The sequence below is a fragment of the Felis catus genome, chromosome C1, assembly GCF_018350175.1.
Source record: "Felis catus isolate Fca126 chromosome C1, F.catus_Fca126_mat1.0, whole genome shotgun sequence".
In the NCBI taxonomy this organism is placed as follows: domain Eukaryota; kingdom Metazoa; phylum Chordata; class Mammalia; order Carnivora; family Felidae; genus Felis; species Felis catus.
Genome location: NC_058375.1, coordinates 4,800,001 through 4,814,052, shown reverse-complemented (window position 1 = coordinate 4,814,052; position 14,052 = coordinate 4,800,001). Strand labels below are relative to the sequence as shown.

Here is a 14,052-nt window from a genome sequence, read left to right as displayed (position 1 = left end):
AAACAAAGGCCAATGTGTTCAGACGCAAACACTCTCTCCCCCAGGGGGCCCTGCCCCTTCCAAGCCCAGACCAGAGGCACCAGGGACTCCAGTTTCCTGTAGGGAAAGCTGACCCTCTCAGCCCGACTGTGGCTTGGCTGGGGATCAGCAAGAAGGGACCCATGCATCACCTTGCCCCACCCCAAGTCCCCAGAGGAGTCCCTGCCCCATCCCAATCTCTGGGCAGCTGGCAGGGCCCGTGACACGTGGAGGTACCAGGCCATCAGGAGAAGTGCTCAAGAGCACCGGCCACTTCCGTCCCTCCTGTTCCTCAGAGACATGCACACAGGGCACACATGTCCTCTGACATCTGTGGACAAGGCAACAAACAATTCTGTGTCCCTGTCTGTGCTTGGCCCTGAGCAGACACTGGGACCTGGGCACAGCAAGCCAGGCTCTGACCTTGGGGACCCACAGTCAAGCTGGGCAATGAAGCAAGTGACCAGATGTCCCAACAGTGGGCTGGACAAGAGAGAAGTACGGCCATGTCTGCAGGTCTGTGCTATGTAGGGACCACCTCAGGGACAGCCACACTCAGAGGCCTAGGGGTAGGAGCTAGAACCTGGTGACCAGGTGACATGCTGGACTTCTGGGTGTCCCAGGACTGAACAGGTGGGCTGGCTGCACACCCGGAAGGTGGCAGAGCTGGGATCAGACCCACTCCAGCCTCTGACAGGCCAGGATGCCTGGTAGTGAGTGCAGATGCCAGGCCTACAGGGGGTGAGCGGAAGAGGCAGGGAACGTGCCTCATCAAAGAAGACACGCAGATGGCAAGTAAGCATATCAGAAAACGCTCCATGTCACGTGTCATCAGGAAAATGCAAATTAAAACAACAACGAGACAGCACTACGCACCTATTAGAACGGCCGAAACCCAGAACACCAACAACGGCAAACACTGGGACGATGCAGAACAGCCGGAACCCTCACTCATGGCTGGTGGGATGCGCCATGGTGCGGCCACCATGGGAGACAGGTGGTTTCTTTCAGGCCTAAACATGCTCTTACCATACGACCCGGCAATCACACTCCTTGGTACTTACTCTGAGGAGTTGAAACCCTGTGTCCGCACAAAAACTGGCACGTGGATGTTGATGGCAGCTTTATTCATAATCTCCCAACTTGGAAGCAACCAAGATGTGCTTCGGCAGGTGACAGATAAACGGTGGTCCATCCAGACAATGGAATATGATCCAGGGCCAACAAGAAATGAGCCACCAAGCCATGAAAAGACATGGAAGAGACTTATATATGCTCACTACTAAGTGAAAAGAGCCACTCTGAAAAGGCCACATAGTGTGTAGGATTCCAACCGTGTGACATTCTGGAAAAAGCACAACTATGGAGACAGTAAAAGGATCAGTGGTTGCCAGGAGTTTGGGGGAGGGGGAGAGGAATGAACGGGCCAAGCACAGAGGAACTTCCGGGCAGTGCAAATACTCTGCATGACACGACAGTGATGGTCCCTGCCAATTATACATTCGCCCAAAGCCACAGGAGGTCCAACACCAAGTGTGGCCCCCGTGTCAACACAAGTTCATCAGCTGTAAGGAAAGTCCCATTCTGGTGGGGATGTTGGTAACCCAGGAGGCTGTGTATGGTGGGCGGCGGAATATGGAAACTCCCTGTACCTTCCCTCACTTTTACTGTGAACCTAAAACTGCTTTAAAGAAGTAAAGTTTTAATATTTAAAAAGGAAGGAAAAGAAGTAGGACTGACATCTGGAGAAAAAGAAGCCCCCTGGGTCCCTGCTGGGGTTGGGGCAGGGATGCCCATCCTTCCCCCAGCACCTGACACCTCAGCCACCCCTCCTTCTAGCAGTTCAGGGGGGATCCAGCCCCACGACGCAGGACAGGTCTCTGAACCCAGGGACAGATGCCCGGGGCCCTGCTTGGGGCTCGCTCCAGGAGGAACCTTCAGAATGCTGTGGGCGCCCAACCTGGAGGGAAAGGAAGGCCACGGAGGCCAGCAACCTGCCAGGCAGCATCCACACGGCTCCTCACCAAACCAGTGAAACGGATATTCCCGGACGAGACTCCTGGCGGGAAGAATTACCGCCCTTCTTAATTGAAAGGTAACCCTCCCACTCGTCCTTATCTGCCCACGCCTTTTGCACGTGGGCCTTCCCCTGCCACGGCTGTGAAAGTGAACATCTAATATTCCCAGGCCCCGGGCGATCCGCGCAGCCACGAGGGAGGCGGGCCGGTGGGCTGCTTCTGGAATAACCTGCCGGCCAGTTCTCCTGGGGGTGGAGAAGGGGCTGCCCTCACTGAGCAGCAGGGTCTTTAGAAACATCTCGTGTAAAGAAAAGGAGCCGATTCAGGCACATGGCGCCGTGCCACGCGCACACGATGAGCTCGGGAAATGGAAGCGACACCCCTGCACGCATCAGTCCAGGGGTAGGTACTGTCTCCGCTGCGTGACAGAGGCTGGCAGTTGGGACAATCAGGCAAGTGGCACAGGCCATACAGCTCCGAAGCAGCAGAGGGGAATTTGAACCCAGGACTGTGCTAATCCAGAGCTCTTTCCTCCACACCACCAAGCACTCCAGTTTCCCCTAACAGCCGCGTCTCCTTCTACTTAATCAGACACGTCACACACCCAGCCAGGAAGCCACCGTCAGATGGCTGGCCGCATGCAGGTGTAGGGCTTGCAGGTGCCCCAGTGACTGAGATCCCTGACCCCTTGGGGGTCACAAACTCGTGGATCACTACCATCCCATCCTGGCGGCCCAGCCTCTGGCTCCGGCCTCCTCCCCACGCTCAGCGGACACTGAGCCGGTCCTTTCCTGTCACCCTGCCTTCCCTGGGGAGCCCCTCGCTTGGGCCCGGCCCCACCCTGTGTCCATCGCCCTCCTTGCGACCTCGCCAGCTTCACCAGCACTCCCTTCTCCAGCTGCGCTGCCTGTCTGAGTCACGGGGAAAACCTGCTCCTCCCGTATTGAGAGCCCAATTTTCCCTGCGCTATTAAACAAATTTCTTTAAAGACAGAACCTCACGTTGAATGAAACCTTTTTTTGAAGTTTTGAGTGGTTTCCATAAACACAGTGGAGGAAAAAGCTGGCGGCCCACTAAAATTCTTACTTAAGGCAAGATGGAGGACCCGGAGCCCCACATAAGCCACGGAGGAGCAGAGAAAGGGGCGCTCCCTGCCCGGAGCCCAGGAAGGGAAAGGCAGGGGGCCCAGGGCTGGTCCAGGGCTGGCCCCAGCGGGGAGGACGCATCCTTGCCTCTGGGGGCGAACGTGGATTCTTAGGAGATTTGGCAAGAAGGGCCCTGACAAAGGGCTGTCTTTGAAACTCAGCCCCTGGAAGGTCTCAGCCGTGTCATGGACCCCCCTCTCTCCTCCCATCACTTGCCCCCGAGAGCCCAGGGATGTGACAAAAAGGACACGGCTCTGGCAGAAAGAGAATCCATCCAGGTTCAAGTCTAGCCGCACAGCTGTAACCAGGGGCCCAGCCGTCCCACGTCTCGCTCTACATTTGTGAAATGGGACAAATAAGCGAGGGGTCACCTCGTGGTTTGTCATGAGGTACAAGTGACCAACTTCTAGCTGACAACTTCCAGTTGTTCAAATGACAGGGGACATTCACGGTTGCTCTGCTTTGAGTAAGAAAGTGCTATTTGGAGGAGACACGTTTGCTATGGCCTCAGTCGATACTAGTTTGGGATGCTCACAGAGGTCATCAGATGGAACTGGTAGAAACTGGAAAAGGTAACAAACAAATGCGTCACAGTTTTAGGAATTACTCTGAGTGATGTGACTTCACAATTACAAGCTCTAACGTCTGTACAAACGAGCCTTGTGAACAGCTCTTGCAACAAGAGTGAGTCCTTACAATACGGAGACCACAGCAACCACAAGGCAAATGTAAGAATCCTGCCTCATGTTGTATCTATCAGGCCTCACGGCCTGGCGCTGTGGACTAAACTGTGTCCCCCCCTAAATTCACATGTCAAAGTCTCCAAGCCCCCACCGTGATTGTGTTTGGAGGTAGGGCTTTTAGGGGGTAAGTAAGGTTAAGGGAGGTCATCAGGGTAGGGTCCTAATCCAATGGGGCTGTGGCCTCACAAGATCTCTCTCCCAAGGACGTTGCAAGAAGGCAGCCATCTATAAGCCAGGAAGAGAGGCACCTGACCCTGCCAGCATCCTGATCTTGGACTTCCAGCCCCCAGATCTGTGAGGGAATAAGTGTCTGTGGTTGGCAATGCCCAGGCCGAGGTACGTTGTGATGGCCTTGAGCTGACACAGACAGGCGGGATAACGTGTCCAGGATAGCACCGTGCCTAGATTCAAAACACGGGGTGCCTCAAACAGCAGAAGTGTGTCCTATCTGCCATGTAGATGAGAAGGCTCACATTCAGGGAGATCAGGCAACATGCACATGCAGAGTGTGAATAAAAACCATTTCGCACAACTCAAGAACGGAAAAGCCACGTTTCCACAAAGAACTTAGTTCGTATACGTACAATTTTCTACATATTCACACAACTAAATGAGTGGAAGTAACGTACGTCGACATCTGAGTTGCTTTATCTAAATCTCTAAGAGTCAGTATTTCAGGGTGACCAAAAACACCCTTTTGTCCTATCTTTGGGAAAGGGGGTGTCTGCCTCGCAGCTGGGGCTACCCCTCTTTGGGCCTGTGCAGTCATTGCTCTGTGGGGACTTCTCTGGAGAGGGTGATGACACTGGGCGAGTTGACACCCAGGGCATCTTGCTTCCTTTAGGAAAAGAGTCTCACCGTTGCCTGGCGATGGGGGCTGTGGCCGTGGAAGGGAGCTGACAGGTGGCTGCAGGAAAGGGTCCCCCCAAGGAGCCAAGAGGAAATCCCACGCCAATGAAATAATCAGACCAGAAAAGCCAGTTCCGTCCAGAGAAGCAGTCGGAGGAAGCCAACTGTTGACCCTCAGGAGCTGGATGAGGTGAGCGGAGCGTAATTGATTCTGCTTTCGCACATCTGAAGGGGCTCCAAATGATGCTAACTGTGGAATATCTGGCAGCGTCTCAAGGAAGGTTTCTGCTTCTGATGGAGACTAACACTCGAGGATGAGACTGATACTCAAACTATGTAATAACAATTAGAGAGGAGACCGACATCTCTTACTCAACAGTCCAGGGGCGTGGCTCTCAACAGCATCCCTCCCTGGAACGCATCTGGGTCACGGCCCCTATCACCTTGCCACTGACACCCCCTTCCGGGGGGCTGTGGGCCTCAGAGCCCACACCCAGGCCCTTCTCTGCAGGGAAGCTCCGAGGTTCCACGAGCTCTGGCCTGGCGCTCCTCCCCGCAGCCCCTGGAGGGGCCGGCACACTGTCAGATGAGCAGCCCGTCTTCTTTTCCGGCCACCTGAGAGAGAGGGATCTAGACCCACACCTCCCATGTGGATCTTACACCAGGGAAACCGAGTCCGGTGCAGAAATGAAAACACCAGAATCAGAATCCACAATGTGTGGCCTGACGGGACCTTGAAAACAGCTGTCTGAGCCCTTTATTTTCCAGGGAAGGAACCTGAAGCCCAGGGAGGGGGTGTCACTTGCCTGTGATCAGAGAGCTGCAGGCCACGCTGGGCCAGGCCCTCTTCCTGTCACTATACCCTGAAGTCACCAACCTCCCGACAAGGGGAGCCACACGACACCTCGGTCAAGATGGCAGCAAGCGTGAGAAGAGCTACAAGGCAGCCTGGTCACCACGTCCCATCCTGTCCATTGTCAAAGGGAGACACGAGCCTGTCACCAACATCAGCTGGCCTTGTGTCGACTCTCTCCTCCAGTGGTGGCCGCCCCAGCCCCAAACTCAGCACCGTGCATGAGGCTGGCCCACAACACTGAGTCAGCGAGGCTCCCCACCTGGGCCTCACCGGCCTCCTCCTCCCCAGTCTCAGGTTCCACATCTTCCAGGAAGCCTGGCTGCGTCTGGAAGCATCTGTGACAGTCTGGCCCAAGCTGTGGATGATGCCCCCACCACCTACCCCGGATTCATATGCATATGGGCTATTTCCCAGGCCAGTCAACTGAAAGTCCCAGGAGGAAGGGGAAGCTGGCTTCTCCTGTGCCCCCAGAGGAAGCCATTCCACACGGAGCTCTGAGCAGAATCCCTTTCTTCCAAGTCCAACCCCCTCTTAGCAAACCTCCCACAAACCCCCGGTGCCTAGAGGGCTGTGGCACCCAGACCGCTGCTCTCCAAGAGCATCGTCACAGCCGCATCCCAGCGCAAGGGAAGGAAGCACATATCTTGCAACAGGGTGTGGACGGTACAGATGCCCGGTAGGGGTGTGAGAAAGCAGAGAGGCCCCTGCAAACCAGAAGGTTCTTTAACATCCAAGGAGACCCTGTGTGGTCAGCCATTCTGCCTACAGTCTGGGAGGGCGGTCAGCAGGGCTAAGACAGCAAGGGCACCGGGGCAGCCACCCCAGCAATTAACAGGGGCTGCAAGGAACAGCCACCTCCTGAGGCTTAGCCGGGCCCTTGCTGACACAGAGCGAGCTGGGATGAAGGGAAGCAGCCAGGCTATCAGAGAGAACGGGGTGGAGGGTCCAGGAAACCATCTCCACCTCCGCTCACTGTGCATCTACGTGAGCGCCTTCTCGGCTAGGAGACCCCGTGCTCTGTCCTGATAACCTGGGACGTGAAACGAGATGACCCCTCTGTTACCAGCCCTGTCTGATGGCTGACAGCTCTCCCGGGCCATGCAAGGCATTGCTTGTTTCCTTTCTTTCTGCCTGTTGGTAGGTTCCAGAAGGATCCTTAAGAGGGCCTACCAGGATCTGATTATAATTAGAAGAATAAAATATTCATAATCTCAATAATAGCCAATATTTATTCAGGGCTTGCTGTGTACAAGGCTCTATCATAGGTGTGTTATAAGACTGATCTCATTTAAAAAGTAACACTGAGTGTATTTACAGCTGTTAATTAGCTACCACCAGAACCAGGCTTGGGGAGGATTCCGGCCCCCAGTCTGCCCTTCTGTGTCCTTTTCTCCCTGCAAAGGCCATTACCTACGTACCATGTCCACCGTCTTTATGGTCTTCTGTGAAGGATCTGGGAGCTTTAGCCATATCAAGGGGTCAATGGCTGATGACCAACCACTTGTCTGTAGGTGGTCTGTATTTTAACAGAGAATGAAACATCTATGTAATTAACATCTCTGAAATTAAAGGGATAACTTTTCGCAGAAAAAAAAATCAGACATCAGAAAGTCACAGAAAGGCTTTTTTGTGGGGGGGTGGGGGGGTGGGGACGGAGCACGAGCAAAGGGTCCTACGAGGGACCCTGACAGGCCATTCCGAGGGTAGATGCCTTCTAAGGCTGTCCACACGTTGGCAAGCTCAGGACCTTCGGGAAGTTCTATTACTCTCTCCATTCATGGAACTGCTACCAGAGGTTGGATCAGCCAAAGGCCTCACAGCTGGACAACAGCAGGTACCTGAAGGCTACCCTCTGGCCCGGAGAGGGCCCGAGCCCAGCTCAAGAGCCACAAAATTAATATTTAATGGAAAAGTGACTTCCTGCGGAAACATCCCCAAAGGTTCACAGAACGCTCATGCCCCTTCATCATCTGTTGCTATATTTTAAGAAAGAGGCAAGAAGGTAGCAGAGAGTGGGGGTGGTTCAACTTTAAGGTGCATTTTTAATTAAAAGAAAAAGATCAGAGCTGTGATGTGGCATCATAAAGCAGATAATTTTACAGCTGGATGGTCTCCCTCTGATGTACTTGAAAACCATTTTCAAGCGACATAAAGTTTAACATACCGGTACATCTGCCTACCCACTAGATTCTACATGGAATTTAAAATTTAATTATATTAAAGCTTTGTTACAGTGTGAATTGCAAGCATGCTAACCAAGTGGAACTTTAACAAAATCTCTGCAGATAGGTTTTTTTTTTTTTTCCTTTTAAACTCAGTTTTGTAGAACCCAGAGTTTGACAAACAGTTGATGATGCTGTCCAAAGTGTTTACTGCTCAGAGAACAAACCACTTGGGACCTAAGTGTTTATTCTCCTGGGTCTAACTCCTCAGCTCATGTTCTCTTTGCTAAGGCAGAAAGGTGGCCATGGAAATCAAGTAGCCAGGGAGCTGAGGCTGACACTGTTAGAGCCACGCTGCAAATTTTTTTCTTGGAGGCGGGGGTAGAGTTGGTTTTTCTGGGGAGCCTTTTCACTATTAGTTTTACGTGCACATCAAAGAACTACTTTCTCAGGGAAAAAAGTGGCCAGAGTAACCTAGAAATCGCAGGTGGGTTGTTCTCTGTGATCAGAGAGGCCATCCACTCTAACAGGAAGAAACAATTCCACGCAAACCTGGTTCTCCATCGGAGAGGTGCAAGGTTGGGCTGTGGCTCAGACAGCCCTGGTTCGAATCCTGCCTCTGTCACCAGGGAGCTGTGCATTCTTGAGCTGGTGCCTTCACCTTTCTGAGCCTATTCTACAAAATGGAAATAATAACGGTATCTAATTCATAGAGACTGTGGAAAATTAAAGATGACAATGTGCATAAAGTATTTAAGCGCAGTGCTCATACAGAGTAAGCACGCGATTAAGTGGTAAAAGTAATTTTTACCGTTATTGTTAGTGCTGTACGTTTCTAAAAATGCTACACACACGTGGCTGAGCATGCCAGCAGTCTCAGCCTGATGGACTAAAGTAAGGAAGCTCATGGCCCAGCCAGCAAACCTGCAAGGTTTATGTTATAAAATGTTTCAAGGTGTATTTTAGTCAGGAAAAAAAAAAATGGAAGAGAAGCTACTTTTTTCATTTTCCACTTCCCCACCCATTCATCCATCCAATGGTCTACTGAGCCCATAGCTACAGAAGATACAAAAATACAGAAAATACTCGCTGCCTGGTCCCCGGGGAACTTGTACTCTAATGACTCAGGGAAGTAAGTAGCCACGCTATAGGCAGAAGACCAATGGGGAAAAGTGCCAGGAAGGTCCTGAAGTGGGAGATGTCACACTCGATTCAGAGATTCCAGGCTTTCCAGGGAGGGACTTTTCAACAGTGATTTTTTTTTTTAAATATAGTTTATTGTCAACTTAGCTAACATATAGTGTATACAGTGTGCTCTTGGTTTGGGGGGTAGATTCCCATGATTCATCACTTACGTACAACGCCCAGAGCTCATCCCAACAGGTGCCCTCCTCAATGCCCATCCCCCATTTTCCCCCTCTCCCCCCGCACCCCCACCCACTCAACCCTCAGTTCGTTGTCTGTATTTAAGAGTCTCTTATGGTTTGCCTCCCTCCCTCCCTGTCTGTTTGTAACTATTTTTTTCTCCTTCCCCTCCCCCATGGTCTCCTGTTAAGTTTCTCAAGTTCCACACATGAGTGAAAACATACGATATCTGTCTTGCTCTGACCGACTTATTTCATTTTGCATAATACCCTCCAGCTCCATCCACGTTGCTGCAGATGGCAGGATTTCGTAAAGAAGATGTGGTTTATATATGCAACGGAATACTACCTGGCAATCAGGAAGAATAAGCAGCGATCTTAACAAGTGGTTCATGCCCCCGGAGGGAGGGAAGGGGAAAAACAGAGCCCTGGGCGTCAGACAGTCACAGAAGGTCTAGAGGTATCAGCAAAGGAAAATATCTTTGGTACATTTTTAGGTGGAAAAAAAAAGCTATATGGTAAGGACAAGATACCGTCAAAAAAAAGTTCGTGTGTGTGTGTGCGTGTGATCCACGCAGACACACGATGTACACAAAACTGTCGACAGAGGTGTAGAACTGGGGAAGGTGTTATGGGAAGAAATAGTAATGGGAAAAAACGTGGAAGGGATCCTCTTTCACTTTTTATCATGCATTTCTGTACCGTTTGAATCTTTAAAATTTGCATAAATTTTTTATAATCGTTATTAATGATAAAAATGCAGATTCAAATTTTGAGTGATTTTATTCCCTTTCAGTCATTGCATTTAATTTCCAAAATTTAAATTAATATTAAAGGAGGACGTGGAATTTTTGTTTATTAATCGAGGACACGGGTTGAAATTTATTCATTCTAGAAATGATCTACGGGGTCCCCACGGCAGCGTGGGCCCTTCTCGAGGCACCAGGAGGCAGAGCACTGAACAAGGAGTCCGAACGCCTGCCCTGGATTCTCCGAGGGGCGGAGGGGGTGCCGCAAACCCAGAGCCAGGCGGTAGGCGGGGAAGGAAGAGGAGAGGAGGGACGAGGGTGCTATTTTAGGTAGCGTGGTCAAGGACAACTGCCCTGAGAAGGTGATGCTTGGGAGACACGTGGAGGAAGGGAGGGAGGGGGCTACCAGGACGTCTGGGGGGAAAGCATCCCGAGCCGGGAAAACAGCGAGCAGCAGCCCCGGGGCAGGGGCACGCGTGGGGCATTTACGCAGCGAGGCCGCAGCAGAGAGGACACGAAGCAGAGGCGTTCGCAGAGGCCGCGACAGCCGGGGCTGGGTGACCCTTGAGTAGCAGCGGCGCGGCGGGGGGCTTCAGAGCAGCAGCGGATGCCCTGGAAGCGGGCTCCGGTGGTAGTGCCGGAGGAAGGTGAGGGTGGTGTGGACGACAGGGAAAGGGGTCACGGCTCTGAAGATGTCTTGGGCTCCGGATCCAGAGCCAGCAGGACTGCTGATGGGTTAGATGAGGGAAAAGGAAGAGAAAGGGGTCCGGGGCGACTCGCACGCACCAGGCACGCTGGAGTTGCCGTTTCCGGAGGTGGGAAGTCTCAGGGTGTGAACATTTTAGGAGGTGACGAGTGGAGTCGGGGCCGGAATGATAAATTTGGGGTCACCAGCACGAGGATGGCACATAAAGCTGAGGGCCTGGAGGGGCTCGCCGGGGAGCGTTTGGGTGGGGAACGGGGAATATGGTAACTGAGCGCTGGGCACCCCGGCATCAGGGGTTGGGGAGACACGGAGACGCTCAAGGGAGATGGGAAAGGAGCCGCAGGGGCACCCGGAGCCAGTGGTTTCTGGAGGAAGAGCTGAGCAGGTACGTCCAGTGCCACTGAGAGGCCGGCAAGGTGAGGATGGCCGCTGGATGTGTCCTTTTCTTCAAATTTTTTGGTAACATTTGTTATTTTTGAGAGACAGGGAGAGAGCGTGAGTGGGAGAGGGGCAGAGAGAGAGAGAGAGACACAGAATCCGAAGTAGGTTCCAGGCTCCGAGGCATCAGCACAGAGCCTGACGCAGGGCTCGAACTCAAGAACTGTGACATCGTGACCTAAGCCGAAGTCGGACGCTCAATGGACTGAGTTCTCCAGGTGCCCCTGGATATGGGGTCCTTAACAAGGGGTTTTCGGGTGGAGCCAAGTAGACAAAAGCCGGGCTGAGCTTACAAGAAAGCAGAGGGGAGGAGCTAGAAGGAACGAATGAGAAGGCAGTGCAAGCCGTCTGCTGCAGGGGGAGCCCAGAGACAGTGGCTGCAAGGAGGCACTTGTTCTAACAAAAGATACTATATGGGGCTCTAGGTTAAGCATTGGACTCTTCGTTTCAGCTCAGGTCATGATCTCACGGTCCGTGGGCTCGAGCCCCGCGTCGGGCTCTGCGCTGACAGGGCGGAGCCTTGCTTGGGATTCCCTCTCTCCCTCTCTCTCTGTCCCTCCCCCTTTAAATAAATAAATAAACTTGAAACAAAAAAGGGAATAATAGTTAAGAGATACTACAGACAGTTTTAGGGTGACAGGAATGATCTGACAGAGGAAAACACTCAGGTCGAACAACAGAGAGGGAACAAGTACAGGAACAGCGCCCTTGAGCAGGGGGAAGGAATGGGATCCAGCCCGCCCCGGAGGAGCACAGACGGGTTGTCGGAGGGGACCGGAGGGAGGCTGGACATAGACACAGGTGGATGGGCTGATGGGCACGTCTGATTCATTCTGTTGTCCAGGGAGTAGGAGGAAAGACTGAAGAGAAAGCAGAGGTGCTGAAAGAGAGGGGAGGAAGCTGACACAGTCGGGCACAGGTACGAACGGAGTCACGTACAGAATCTCCGGGGAGCACTAAGGCCTGGGGAGGGACCGTAGATACAAAATGAAACCAGTTAGCCCTGGTGTGTGTTCTTCTCCAGCCACGCTGAGCTGCTTAGATACAAGCCTCCAGAAGGCACAAAGCTGGATTTACAAGGTGGGTATCAGGGAGGTGTGCGGGATGTGGCATAAGCAAGAAATTGTCTTCCGGTAAATTACGCCGCTGAGATGTTGAGGTTTGTTTGGAAGAGCAGAGAGCATTACTTACCGTAGCTAATACTCCTGGGTTTTGAAAGGATCTCTACATGGATCTTAAAATCACCAAGAATTATCACGCCTGTGGTGTTGGAAAGAGACAGTGAGCCGTGTGCTTCAGAATCTCCAAGGAATGAGAGGGAGAGCAACTCAGGGGATCTGTACAGATTGCCAAGAAGGAAGGATATGGGATGGTAGGATCTTGGAAGCACGGAAGGAGAGTTTGCAAGGAAGACAGGATGACAGTGGTCTGGGAACGAAAGTGAGAAGCAGGGGAAACAAAATTATAAGTCAATCTACTCTCCCAAAATACTCTCAGAAAACTGAAATAGAAGGGAACTGCCTCAACCTGACGTTCATATACGTGATAATAAAAGACTGCATGATTTCCTGGCCAGGACGGAGAATGACACAGGGATTTCTGCTTCAATATTTATTTTCTAGCCATTGGAATAAGGCAAGAGAAAGAATTGAGAGCATACAGATTGGATTAAGAAAAAATAAAACTTGTTTTAACTCCCTGAAGACAATGATTGTTTAGGGAGAAAATACTATGGAATCAATTAAAAAATAGAACGAACAGAGCTAAAAGACAAGGCTAGTAAGTTTTCAGGATACAAGGGCAGTGCACAAAAATCAGTTGTATGTCTGTATACTAGCATCAACAACAGAAAGTTAAATTTTTTTTAATTCCATTTACAATAGCATCAAAAATATTAAATACAGGGATAAATATGACCAAAATACGTGCAAAACCTGTACAGTGAAAACTATAAAACACTGCTCAAATAAAACATAAACAGAGAGATATGTTCACGGAAAGGAAAACGGGGTATTCTTAAGTCGCTGATTCTCTCTAAATTTACGCATTCAGTGCAATTCTAATCAAAATCCTAGCAGGCTCTCTGTAGAATTTGATAAACTTATTCTAAAATGTACATGGAAGTGAAAATTACTCAGAAAAGCCAGAATAACTTAGGAAATAAACAAAATTGGAATACTCATACCACCTGATTTGAAGATACATGTAGAGCTGTATTAATAAAGTATGGTATTGACACAAATACAGACATATGAAAAAAATGGAACAGAATAGAAAGTTTAGGAAAAGACCCTACATGGTCAACTGATTTTCAGCAAAGGGACCAACATAGTTCAAAGAGAAAAGGATCACCATTTCAACAAGTAGTGTTGAAACAATCAGGTGGCCACAGTGGGGAAAAAGAAAAGAACGTTTACCCTCATCTCACACCACATACGAAAGTACCTGGAAAAGATGATAGACCTAAATGAACATAAGATGTAAACTATAAAACTTCTAGAAGAAAACAGAGGAAAATCTTAATGATCTTGGATTTGACGAAGATTTCTTAAATATAACACAAAAGCAAGAGCCACAAAATGGTCAACAAATTTGACTTCATCTAAATTTAAAACTTCGTATCTTCAAATGATCCTGTGATGAAAATAAAAAGGCAAGTCACAGGCTAAGAGAAAAATATTTGTAAAACATATATCCAACAAATAACTTGTTATCTACAATATATAAAGAACTCCAGCAACGCAATAATAGGAACACGATCTAACTGTAAATGGGCAAAACGTCTGAATATACACAGAAAATGTCTGGGTGACAACTAGGCACGTGAAAAGAGGATCAACATCATCATTAGGGATGCAACGACACAGCCAGTAGATGAGATAAAAAGAAGAAAAAAAGTTTAAGTAAATAAATAAGCTGACCATACCAAGGGTTGGCAAGGATACAGACCAAGTGGAACTCACACACTGCTGGTGGGAATGTGAAATGATACAACTACTTTGGA

The 14,052-nt window shown here is 50.5% G+C and overlaps 1 protein-coding gene across 8 annotated transcripts in view; it reads right to left on the bottom strand.

Moving 5' to 3' along the window:
- The window catches only part of CAMTA1 (calmodulin binding transcription activator 1), an 850,500-nt gene that overhangs the window by 519,379 nt on the left and 317,069 nt on the right, over window positions 1-14,052 (bottom strand). The window lies entirely within an intron of this gene.